Source organism: Mytilus edulis, chromosome 9 (genome assembly GCF_963676685.1).
Source record: "Mytilus edulis chromosome 9, xbMytEdul2.2, whole genome shotgun sequence".
Classification (NCBI taxonomy): Eukaryota; Metazoa; Mollusca; class Bivalvia; order Mytilida; family Mytilidae; genus Mytilus; species Mytilus edulis.
Genome location: NC_092352.1, coordinates 40,272,859 through 40,285,580, shown reverse-complemented (window position 1 = coordinate 40,285,580; position 12,722 = coordinate 40,272,859). Strand labels below are relative to the sequence as shown.

The 12,722-nt window shown below is 32.8% G+C and overlaps 1 protein-coding gene across 21 annotated transcripts in view; it reads left to right on the top strand.

The window, feature by feature from the left end:
• LOC139488311 (calponin homology domain-containing protein DDB_G0272472-like) overlaps nt 1-12,722 on the top strand; it is a 110,276-nt gene that overhangs the window by 26,948 nt on the left and 70,606 nt on the right. The gene's annotated exons all lie outside the window — the stretch shown is intronic.

Genomic DNA, 12,722 nt, shown 5'->3' with positions numbered 1-12,722 from the left:
AAATCTTATTAGTAAATTGGAAGGGCTCTTTATGTGTGTTCTTACTGAATGTTGTGTAACAAACGAACAGACACTCGTATGATTATCATATTTTGTTTATATGAAATTGTTTCTTTCCCTAACCTTATATTTTCATAAAATACAAACTTGTAAGACGGTTAGACCTGGTTGATATAGACTAGTTTGTTGAAATGGATGTTTATGCCACAACCATAATACAATGGAAAGGAGGGGGTGGGGCATTAAATTATTATTATACATTTGCCATTTTATCTCTCATACTGTTAGCCTTGAAATTAGGATATGTATTTTGGATTTAATATTTATGTAGTTCCTGATATATATGACTAAGCGCAATGATTCTGCAATAATAATTGAATTTGAGGTTGCACGCTTCGCTAGTTTACTGTTAGATAATTTCATTTTATTTGAAGATTTTATTAAAACAATTAAATATGTATTAGTTTTATCTTTGACATAGTTCAATATTTCTAGTTGCTAAGTATTGAAAATGAAAAATAAGAGGGTTCTGTAACTGCATACCCTCAATCAATTCAGGGGCGGATCCAGCCATTTTTAAAAAGGGGGTTCCAACTATATGTCCCCATTGAAATGCATTGATTATTGAGAAAAAAAGGGGGGGGGTTCAAACCCCCAGAACCCTGCCACTGCAATTCATTGTAAAAGTGTTGAACTATTCAAGGGACAACTGACTACTTTAAATTCAGAAATTATTGCAACTTTGTCATTTTAGACTAAAATGTGATTTGAATTTTTTCGATATTGAGATAAATCCTGTTTAATTCATATACTGTCTCTCAAAATGCGAGTTTCTACTATTGCCATTATAACCTTGTCACATTTTTCGCAATAATAAAAACATCGCAATAATTTCTGAATTTACAGTATATGTTATGAACTAATACAAATACTTTTTGCAGTGCCTGAGTTTTGTAACTTACATCTATGTAGTTAGTAGCCAAATTGAAGGTTTCATTTGTTTTGCTTTTACTATGGTTGAGTCAATAAAGCCTTTGCAGATTTTCACACTATGTTGAGAACTACCTAAAGCCAGTAGTGTTTCATTGAGACAACTATTATATAACTCTTCAGTTATGCCACTTGATATAATGCCATATTTTTTAATCGCAAATGTCTCAGTTTGTTTGTCATAGGTCTTCTAAATTCCATCTTTTGCTTTCATTAGAATACAATAAGCCATCTAATCCATATCTTACATAACTGCATTTTACTCGGGAAATTTTACATAGGTCTGCACTCTACTGTGCACATGCAGTACAATATTAAGGAGACTTATAATTGTAATTTCTGTGTCATTTGGTCTCTTGTGAAGAGTCGTCTCATTGGCAATCACATCTTCTTTTTTTTATATAAGAAATTCTTTTAATTTTGAATGGTTGTCACCAAATAAAGCCATTGAGCACTTAATTTTTGTGCTCCTGCCACTTAAGGCAAAGAGGGTGTTAAGTGTTCCATATGTCCATCCTTCTGTCTGTCCAAATTTTGTTTCAGCACTCAAACTTAAAATTGCTCATCCAAATTTTATAAAACTCAGAACCAAAACTTGCAGACTGAGTTCAAATTAGGGAAGTAAGTCACTAACTGTTCTAGAGTTATTTCCCTTTATAATTTGAAAGTTGTATAGCTTGAGTGGGGGGATTCATATCATCAAACACATTCTTCTTTTATTATATTATTAAATCGAATTATCTTTCACTTAGCAAATTATGAACTTCGCTTTTGTTTTACACATTGCTTCTGACATGCACAAGTAGATCACCTGACATACTTGATAGTTTTAAGTGCTTAGAGTCTCCTCTGAACATGCTGACAGTTGTCACAATGATAAATATAACTATAAATCTCTGAATATTTGAATAATTCACATTTTAGAGTCAGCTGTAATCATAGTGACGCCAACTTCAGACCATATGAACTATTATTTATTTGTACAATACTTGACTTAAATATTCATGCTGTTAGCTCAATAGTTGACCAAAGTTGGAAACAATTTTGTTTAACCAATCGGCATAGGAAAACACATTTACTACAACTATCCTTTTTATACGCCTGTACTATGGTATACCATTGTCAGTCTGTCCAAAATCAACATGTCGACAATAATTCAAAAACACTTAAACCAATTTGCATGAAACTTTGGTAAATTGTTTACGTCTATTGAAGTGAGCTCCCTTTTCGATTTTTATAAATTTTCGATTTTGCATTTTCAAAAGAGGTACGAAAGATACCAAAGGGACAGTCAAACTCATAATCTAAAACAAACTGACAACGCCATGTCTAAAAATGAAAAAAGACAAACAAACAACAGCACACACGACACAACATAGAAAACTAAAGAATAAACAACACGAACCCCACCAAAAAACTAGGGGTGATCTCAGGTGCTCCGGAAGGGTAAGCAGATCCTGCTCCACATGCGGCACCCGTCGTGTTACTTATGTGATAACAAATCCGGTAAATAGTCTAATTCGGTAGGTCACATTCAGGAAAGGGAAGGGGATTGTAGTTACGACATAAGGAACATATCCGATATCATTTGTGATACGGTTATTCCATAACGGTCAACCAACTCGTAATGGCGTCCGTAAAAGATACGAAGGGATGATTTCAACTTCACCATTTGGAACTCTTGGTTTAATAGCTTCCTTGTGAGCAGCAACCCTCTATCAAGAAAATCATGATAGGAAATGCTAGTACGGGAATATCGTATCAACTGGGAGATATATACCCCGTATGCAGGTGCTGCTGGAATGTTGCTACTGTAAATTCAGAAATTATTGCGTTCATTTATTATTGCGATTTTGTCATTTTAAATTAAATGCGATTTTAATTATTACGATTTTGAGAAAAGTCATGCTTAATTCAGTTAAGATATCACAAAATGCGAGTTTTAATTATTGCGTTTACAACTCTGTCGCATTATTCGCAATAATAAAAACCTCGCAATAATTTCTGAATTTACAGTACTTAGAAATGGAAAGTTCACAATTGGAAAGCTGAAATCATCTCTTTTGTCGTAAAGTTTTGTTTTCAACCGACCCTCATTGTCAATTTCTAGATGTAAGTCAAGATATGAGGCCGACTAACTGTATCTGTAGTATCCTTTATCTCTAGCTCGATTGGATAGATGCGTTCCACATAGTCACCAAATTTTGAATTATTTAGTGAAAGAACATCATCTATATAGCGAAAAGTATATGGGGTTTTATTCATTAAAATAGAGGGATTTTGTTGTTTTCAGACAATAACTTCTTTTTAGCTCACCTGGCCTAAAAGGCCAAGTGAGCTTTTCTCATCACTTGGCGTCCGGCGTCCGTCGTCGTCCGTCGTCCGTCGTCCGTCGTCGTCGTTAACTTTTACAAAAATCTTCTCCTCTGAAACTACTGGGCCAAATTAAACCAAACTTAACCACAATCATCATTGGGGTATCTAGTTAAAAAAATGTGTCCGGTGACCCGGCCAACCATCCAAGATGGCCGCCATGGCTAAAAATAGAACATAGGGGTAAAATGCAGTTTTTGGCTTATAACTCAAAAACCGAAGCATTTAGAGCAAATCTGACATGGGGTAGAATTGTTAAACAGGTGAAGATCTATCTGCCCTGAAATTTTCAGATGAATCGGACAACCCGTTGTTGGGTTGCTGCCCCTGAATTAGTAATTTTAAGGAAATTTTGCTGTTTTTGGTTATTATCTTGAATATTATTATAGATAGAGATAAACAGTAAACAGCAATAATGTTCAGCAAAGTAAGATTTACAAATAAGTCAACATGACTGAAATGGTCAGTTGACCCCTTTAGGAGTTATTGCCCTTTATAGTCAATTTTTAACCATTTTTCGTAAATCTTAGTAATATTTTACAAAAATCTTCTTCTCTGAAACTACTTGGCCAAATTAATCCAAACTTGGCCACAATCATCTTTTGGGTTAGTAGTTTGAAAAATGTGTCCAGTGACCCGGCCATCAAACCAAGATGGCCGCCATGGCTAAAAATAGAACATAGGGGTAAAATGCAGTTTTTGGCTTATAACTCAAAACCCAAAGCATTTAGAGCAAATCTGACATGGGATAAAATTGTTTATCAGTTCAAGATCTGTCTGCCCTGAAATTTTCAGATGAATCGGACAACCCGTTGTTGGGTTGCTGGCCCTGAATTAGTAATTTTAAGGAAATTTTGCTCTTTTTTGGTTATTATCTTGAATATAATTATAGATAGAGATAAACTATAAACAGCAATAATGTTCACCAAAGTAAGATCTACAAATAAGTCAACATGACCAAAATTGTCAGTTGACCCCTTAAGGAGTTATTGCCCTTTATAGTCAATTTTTAACCATTTTTCGTAAATCTTAGTAATCTTTTACAAAAATCTTCTCTGAAACTACTTGGCCAAATTAATCCAAACTTGGCCACAATCATTTTTTGGGTTAGTAGTTTGAAAAATATGTCCGGTGACCCGGCCATCCAACCAAGATGGCCGCCATAGCTAAAAATAGAACATGGGGTAAAATGCAGTTTTTGGCTTATAACTCAAAACCCAAAGCATTTAGAGCAAATCTGACATGGGGTACAATTGTTTATCAGGTCAACATTTATCTGCTCAGAAATTTTTAGATGAATCGGATAACCCGTTGTTGGGTTGCTGACCCTGAATTGTTAGTTTTAAGGAAATTTTGCTGTTTTTGGTCATTATCTTGAATATTATTATTGATAGAGATAAACTGTAAACAACAATAATGTTCAGCAAAGTAAGATTTACAAATAAGTCGACATGAACGAAATGGTCATTGACCCCCTTAGGAGTTATTGTTCTTTATAGTCAATTTTTAACAATTTTCATAAAATTTGTAAATTTTTACTAACATTTTCCACTGAAACTAATGGGCCAAGTTCATTATAGATAGAGATAATTTTAAGCAGCAAGAATGTTCAGTAAAGTAAGATGTACAAACACATCACCATCACCAAAACACAATTTTGTCATGAATCCATCTGCTTCCTTTAATATTCACATAGACCAAGGTGAGCGACACAGGCTCTTTAGAGCCTCTAGTTTTATAAATTTCTGGTATGACATTGAGAAGTTATTGAACTTTATTCCATGAAAAAGCAAGGGGGAATCATGAGCCCATGGCTAAGCTGTTTATTTTCTTGATATTCTGAAATCGTGTAGCACTCTTTTTTTGGCATACTGGGATGAAGATAAAAGTATTTTGTTATTAGTCCAGATTTTTTATTTGTTTTTCAATACTAAGTCAGGATTTAACATACATGTACCCATACAATACCACCTGACAATGGTATCAAGGGGTTACATTTAGAAAATAAGTATACAATTTATATCACTGACAAATTGATTTTTACAATTATAGTACTTAAGGTGGTACCCAGCATTTCACTAAAATTAATTTGGCTTGTTTAATTTTCATAAAATTTTGACAAAGTATTTACTTTGACTCTTTGACAAAAATATAAAAATTTCAAAACATTTGAACCAACCAATTTATCAGGTAAATTACACTAGTTATTTAGCAGTTTGACAAACACCAATTTTGATCATTGAGAAGCTTAATATTCCCTTAACAACACAACGTAATTAAAACGTTTAGACAATTTTACAGAGTTATCTCCCTGTAGTGTTAGGTACCACCTTAAGGTTTCATATAAGTTTTATTTGGTAATATTCCCTCGCTCTCTGACTTTCTCTCATACAATAAAAATACTCTCCACTCATTTGTTTTTCTGCAATATGTAACTTGACTTACATTTAAAAAAAAAAAATTCTCTGCAATATAATATTCAAGAAATTGGTATTTCATTATTCTATTCTTTAACCCAACCATATTTGGTTTTGTTTCATTTAATTTACATTTGTATATATAATTCTTTGTAATTATTACTAGCAGATTCAGTAATAAACTTTTAAAAGTCCAGAATTTTGCATGTCACAACCTCATATTTGTTTTTAAAGTTAAAATTATATTGTGGCATATGAAATTTTAAAGATCACAGTAGCAGATCAAGAGGGTAGGGGGTTGCATGAATGTGACCAAAATTCATGGTAAACTACCATAACCAAATACTTCAGCCTAATACAGGACAGATGAACGGACAGACCAGAAAACATAATGCTCCTCATTATTGTAGGCAGGGCATAGAAATTTGTTAGATGTATCAAGAAATGAAAGATGGTACTTTAGATCTCATGATAAAAACAATCCAGGAATGTGATGGTATATGAATGATGTTTTTTTTAGCTCATTTGGCCAAAGATGATGATAGATTTTGATTTTTATCATCTTGGGGCTTTTAGTAAATATGTTGATTAGGTTAAAAAAATGAAATAGAGTACATTATATGCCAGTTCTATCCACATTTCTTATATACTCTACTAGATTTGAAATGATTGAATCTATATTACTTTATTATAGAGTGCTTCAATGAAATGAAACTGGGCCTGCTAATTCCAGCTAAAATTGGTAGGAAAGGAGGAAAAAAAAGGGGGGGAAATTGCTGAAGTGATAAGATCAGTTCAAAGGCAAATGATAAGAGACAGTCAATTATATTTAGTAATCAATTGTATAAGCATTGAAACATATCATTTCCAAAGAGATTATTCAGACTACCATCTTGTTACATTGATTTTTTTACTTTTGCATTGTTTTAATGTATAAGTTTGTGTTTGGGTCAGTAAAAACAGTCTATACATTGCAGTTCTATGATATTTGGTATGCTGCTGTATTTGCCTGGCAAATAACATTTTCAGGATGTTTATTTGGTGCCACCCCCTCAGACATGGTTCATCATTGACATTGAAACTTTTACATTTTTACATGGTGTTGCCATTTAGATTTAATAAAAATTACACCAAGATGAAAAATATCTCTGTTTCATTCAATATTAACTTAGTCAGCGGATTTGATTCATGACTGGCCAAATTAAAACTTTCTTTAACCATCTATTGAAATGACTCAATTTAAAGTATAAAAACCTCCATTAATTATAAAAAATCAGTTTTGTGTAATTGAAATAAGGAAAAATGTTTAAAATTTTTAACTTCTTAGTAATTTTTAGATTCTTAGTTAGTCTCAGACATGGTAAAGTGGATGTTACCAGCAGAAGAAACCTACGTCAGCATAAAAGCATCATTATCATCGATATATATACACACAACTACCTGCTCAGCTGTTCATCAAAATTATTGGATCTTTGCCTCACTTTACTGAAATAATAAAAAATATAGGGAGCATCTCCAAAATAATACAACTTGATAATTAAGAACAGTTTTAAGTTTGCTTGTAGTTTTTATGTACCATGTTAACATAGTTACAAGTTCACATTGGCATGTAAGTTCGTCTGTTACAAGAAAAACTCATTGGAGAAGATTTCTTCTTGAATATTTGTAGAGAATGCATGAAGTTGTGATATAATATTCTGAGAGAAGTGTGGCATAGTTGGGATATATCCAGTTATGTAAGTCCCTGATGAAGTAGTTTGATTCAGACAGACTGTCCTAGCATCAACATTTTTCTTCATAATTTTAGAATGAATAAGTTGTGTGCAGATGATAGTTTAATAGGACTAAAAATGTCTTGAAGGCCACATTAGCTTTTGCCATACCTATGGTCTAAGCATTTCCAAAGCTCTTGTACTATGAAACAACTGGGGCAATTTCAACCAAATTTTGGCTGAAAGATCCTAAGGGTTATTAGGATAAAATAAAGTTTTTTTTGTATTCTTTTCCTAGAAACATGAAAGCCATGGCTGAAGGTAAAAAATAGAGGGAAATGCAGGTTTTGGCTTATATCTAAAAAAAGAAAGCAGTTAGGGCACATGTGACAAGTATAAATGATCAGCAGGGGTATCTCCTGCAGAATTACGTAGAAAAATAGGACAATCCAATTTGGAGTTATTGTTCCTAAATGTAAACATTTTAAAAAATTCAAGTTTTTGGCTTACATCTCAAAAACTAATGAAGTTAGAGCAAATATATGACAGTAAAAATGGTCAGTAGTGGGTGCAATCAACAGTTTTTTACGTGACATCATTCTGTAACAGGGCATGTAATAGTGGACCTATCATGCAGAAGTCAGATATTCATAGTTATATAGATATCTATACATCAATGGAAAGATAATTCTATGAACTTTCTGAATAAATAAAAAAAAATCCAACATCTCTTGTTTAAACATGCAAATTGGTACAAGTTATCAGCTGGAAATTAGGCATTTCCCCCCTAAAAAACCTTAAAAACAGACCACCTTTGGACACACGGATCAGTAACCTGTGCATATATTTGAGATTTCTTATAATATGCATTTCGAAGAGCTTATCCGGCTGATTTAAGAAAATGTAGTTTCAGCCTATGTTCGCCTGCTCCGAAAGGAGCTATCTTACCTGACAAATCAAAGTGCTTTTTGCAACAGGTGAAAATCAGCTGTTTATGGAGTTGCCTCCCATATAGTAGGAAGTCAAAAAAACATATTTTTTTTTTAAATCTTGACAAAAGTGGCATTTTAATTGAACTTCAATATATGTTTTTCACATTGAACATAAAAAACAATCAACTTTTTCATTTAGTGGTATATAAATAGCAGGGAATTCCATCAGTATGTAAATCTCACTGGGGAAATACCCCTAGTTTTTAGTACGAAACTGTTTATAGCACCCAGTGGAACTTTCAGAATATCAGACAACCAATTTTGAGTTATTGCCCTTGAAATATAATTGTTATTCAAATTTCAGTTTTTGTTATGTATCTTGAAAAATGCAACAGATGCAGAGAAATTTTGAACAGTATAGATTATCAAAATTTATATTATCTAAGAATATTTGTCAACTGACCTGTTTTAGGAGTTATGACTTTCATGAGAATTTTTACCCTTTTCAAAGTTTTTTTCAGGAAACTTAATTAGAAACTATAATAGTTGATAGAGTTAATTGTCTGATAGTAATAAATGTTTAACCTTATTGAATATCACGGCCAACTGACCCCCAGGAGGAGTTATTGTTCTTGAAGACTAATTATTTTCTTTTTTTTTCTCATTTTTTACAAATTTACCTATAATAGAAATGAGAAATTGCCAAATGCAAAATAGTTCAGCAAAATAACATCGCAAACATAACTCATTGTAATTAAGAAAAAATATAAACTCAAAATACATGTAGTGTTTTTTTTACCAGTTGAGCAATCCATGCTCTTCTAGCCTCTTGCTCCTACAGTTAATCATATAGAAATGTACACTACATTTGCTACAAGAAACAATGGTTTTAGATCAATCTGAGGTCAGGAACTGATAAAAGAGACAAGTTTTGCTGCTTTCCCTTTTACTCAGATTTTTCACATAGTAAGTGTAAGAAGACCTAGGTTTTCTGAAAAAAGGGAGGGTCTTATATAACAAAAAACAAAACATCGAAGTATTAGGAGAGGAAATATATATTTTGTAAATTTAGAAATTGTTTTATGCATTTATTATTGCGATTTTGTAATTTTAGACTAAAATGCGATTTTAATTTTTGTGGTATTCAGAAAAATCCTGTTTGATTCATATAAAAAAATTCGAAATGCGAGTTTTAATTATTGTGATGATAACCCTGTTGCATTTTTTACAACATCACAATAATTTCCGAACTTACAGTATTCCTGATGATGGGACATGAATTTGAATTGTCTTTAAAGACATGCTCCTGTTATAAAGTACAATGAAACACTCTGTAGATTTATTGCATGGTAATTGAATGATGACTGATATTTGTGACAGTAGGTGTCGGTAATACTTCACATCTTGTTTACATGTTTTACCTACATCAACAAAAGTACAAACAGCATAAAAGTACAAGCAGATACAGAAATTATCTGTGCAATTTAAGAGGGGGCAAGGGGGGTTCCAATTACAGCAAAACAGTAAATTGATTTGGCTTAAAACAGATAACAAGGAATTGAAAAGGGACAATATTAAACAGATAACAGTAAATGAAATCTTAAAATCAGTCCAGTCCAGGAGCAATATAGTACTGTCAGTAGATCTTATTATATAACTGGTTGTATGGATCTGGCTAGGCCTTAATAGAGACATATATATATATTCTCTTATTTAAAAGATATTTTGTCGAGAAATTAAATATCTGAAGCTGTTAAAGACACATCTTTATTTGCAGCAACAGTTTTTGAGCTTCACTTTTCACTATGTGAACCAGTTAAAAAGATTTTGAAAAATTGATAGTCGAGGGTTCTCTTTCGTGTAAATACAAAGAGGAGGAGAAGCACTTCTAAATGTGAATGCTAAAAGGATGTGTAATTCCCAAAGGCAATATTTCACTCGCATGCTCTAACAAATGATACATATATACTATTTTGGTATTTTGTAAATAAGTATTAAAGGAGATGTGGTATGATTGCCAATGAGACATCTCTCCAAAAGAGACAAAAAGACACTGAAATTAACAACTATAGCTCATCATACCACCTTCAACTATGAGCAAACCAATACTGCATAGTCGGATATAATAGGCCTTGAAATGACAAAAGAAAAACAATTCAAACGAGAAATTTAACAGCCTGATTTATCTACAAAATAAGAAATGAAAACAACCACTGAATTACATGATCCTGACTTGGGACAGGCGCTTACAGAATGTGGCGGGGTTAAGAATGCTAGTTGGTTCCTAACCTTGAACAGTGGTGTAGCATTACAACATAAGTTTATTATTTGGTCATTGAATTAAAATTATATACGGCGTATCAATGCTATTTTTAAAACAAAATCTATATGATAAGTTATTGTAAAAGCTACAAGTGAATTTTATACAAATTTTATACAATTTTATTGCAAAGAATAATAATAATGTATACTGGAATGGTCCTAAACCCGACTGTTTTTAAATATGTTTATGCAATGTATGTTACTGGAATCCTTCTGCAAATATGTGACCTCCATATCACCAGTGGAAAGACCCCAATAGTGATAATAAGAAGATGTAGTATGAGTGCTACTGAGACAACTGTCCATCCTAATCACAAGTTCAATTTCTACTTAAGATCGGCTGTTAAAATGCTAACATTCCAATTTTCAATAACAGTTAACAGAAAATAAAATCTCACAATAACAGATAACTATAAAGATAATAGTCCTATAACAGCTAATAAGGAATAAGACAATAACAGCTAACAGTAAATATATTTTCAGAATAACAGATAACAAAGAATTTAAATTACTCCATAACAGCATAACAGTTAAACCCCTTGCCCCCTCATTTAACAGTTTTACCCTTGATTTGGGGGGAAATTAGCTTATAAATCTTTGGTCAAGCATATATTTCTTCACCCAAACCTTTAAATTTTATACTGTTGGTAAACAACTTTACTGCAATGTGCTGTGTTCCATATCACCTGAAGTTGACCCCTTGATTTGGGGGGGATATTAGCTTATAAATCTTTGGTCAAGCATATATTTCTTCAACCAAACCTTTAAATTTTATACTGTTGGTAAACAACTTTACTGCAATGTGCTGTGTTCCATATCACCTGAAGTTGACTTTGACCTTGTGTAAAATAATAGAGTTTTGGCTGTAAATCCTGGTCCATATTTTTTTGTGGCCCCTTATTTGGCAGAAGGGTCCATTTTTATACAAAATTTTGAAAATTTTTTGGTCGTATATTGGTATCAAGTTGGCGTTGTCGTTGTTCGTAGTCGTCATTGTCGTCCAAAGACTTTTGGTTTTCGCACTATAACTTAAGTATAAGTGAATAGAAATCTATGAAATTTAAACACAAGGTTTATGACCATAAAAGGAAGGTTGGGATTGATTTTGGAAGTTTTGGTCCCAACAGTTTGGGAATTAGGGGCCAAAAAGGACCCAAATAAGCATTTTTCTTGGTTTTCGCACCATAATTTAAGTATAAGTGAATAGAAATCTATGAAATTTGAACACAAGGTTTATGACCATAAAAGGAAGGTTGGGATTGATTTTGGGAGTTTTGGTCCCAACAGTGTATGAATAAAAGGGTCCAAAATTAAACTTTGTTTGAATTCATCAAAAATTGAATAATTGGGGTTCTTTGATATGCCAAATCTAACTGTGTATGTAGATTCTTAATTTTTGGTCCCATTCTCTAATTGGTCTACATTAAGGTCCAAAGGGTCCAAAATTAAACTAAGTTTATTTTAACAAAAATTGAATTCTTGGGGTTCTTTGACATGCTGAATCTAAACATGTACTTAGATTTTTTATTATTGGCCAGTTTTCAAGTTGGTCCAAATTGTGGTCCAAAATTAAACTTTGTTTGATTTATGTCGAGCATGCAACTTTTGTTGCAGAAAGCTCGACATAGGGATAGTGATCCGGCGGCGGCGGTGTTAGCTCACTTTTTAAAAGCTATATATTTTAGAAGGTGGAAGACCTGGATGCTTCATATTTTGTATATAGATGCCTCATGTTACGAAGTTTCCGTCAGTCACATGTCCATTGTCCTTGACCTCATTTTCATGGTTCAGTGACCACTTGAAAAAAAGTTCAGATTTTTTGTAATGTTAAATTCTCTCTTACTGTAAGTAATAGGATAACTATATTTAGTATGTGCGTACCTTGCAAGGTCCTCATGCCCGTCAGACAGTTTTCACTTGACCTCGACCTCATTTCATGGATCAGTGAACAAGGTTAAGTTTCGGTGGTCAAGTCC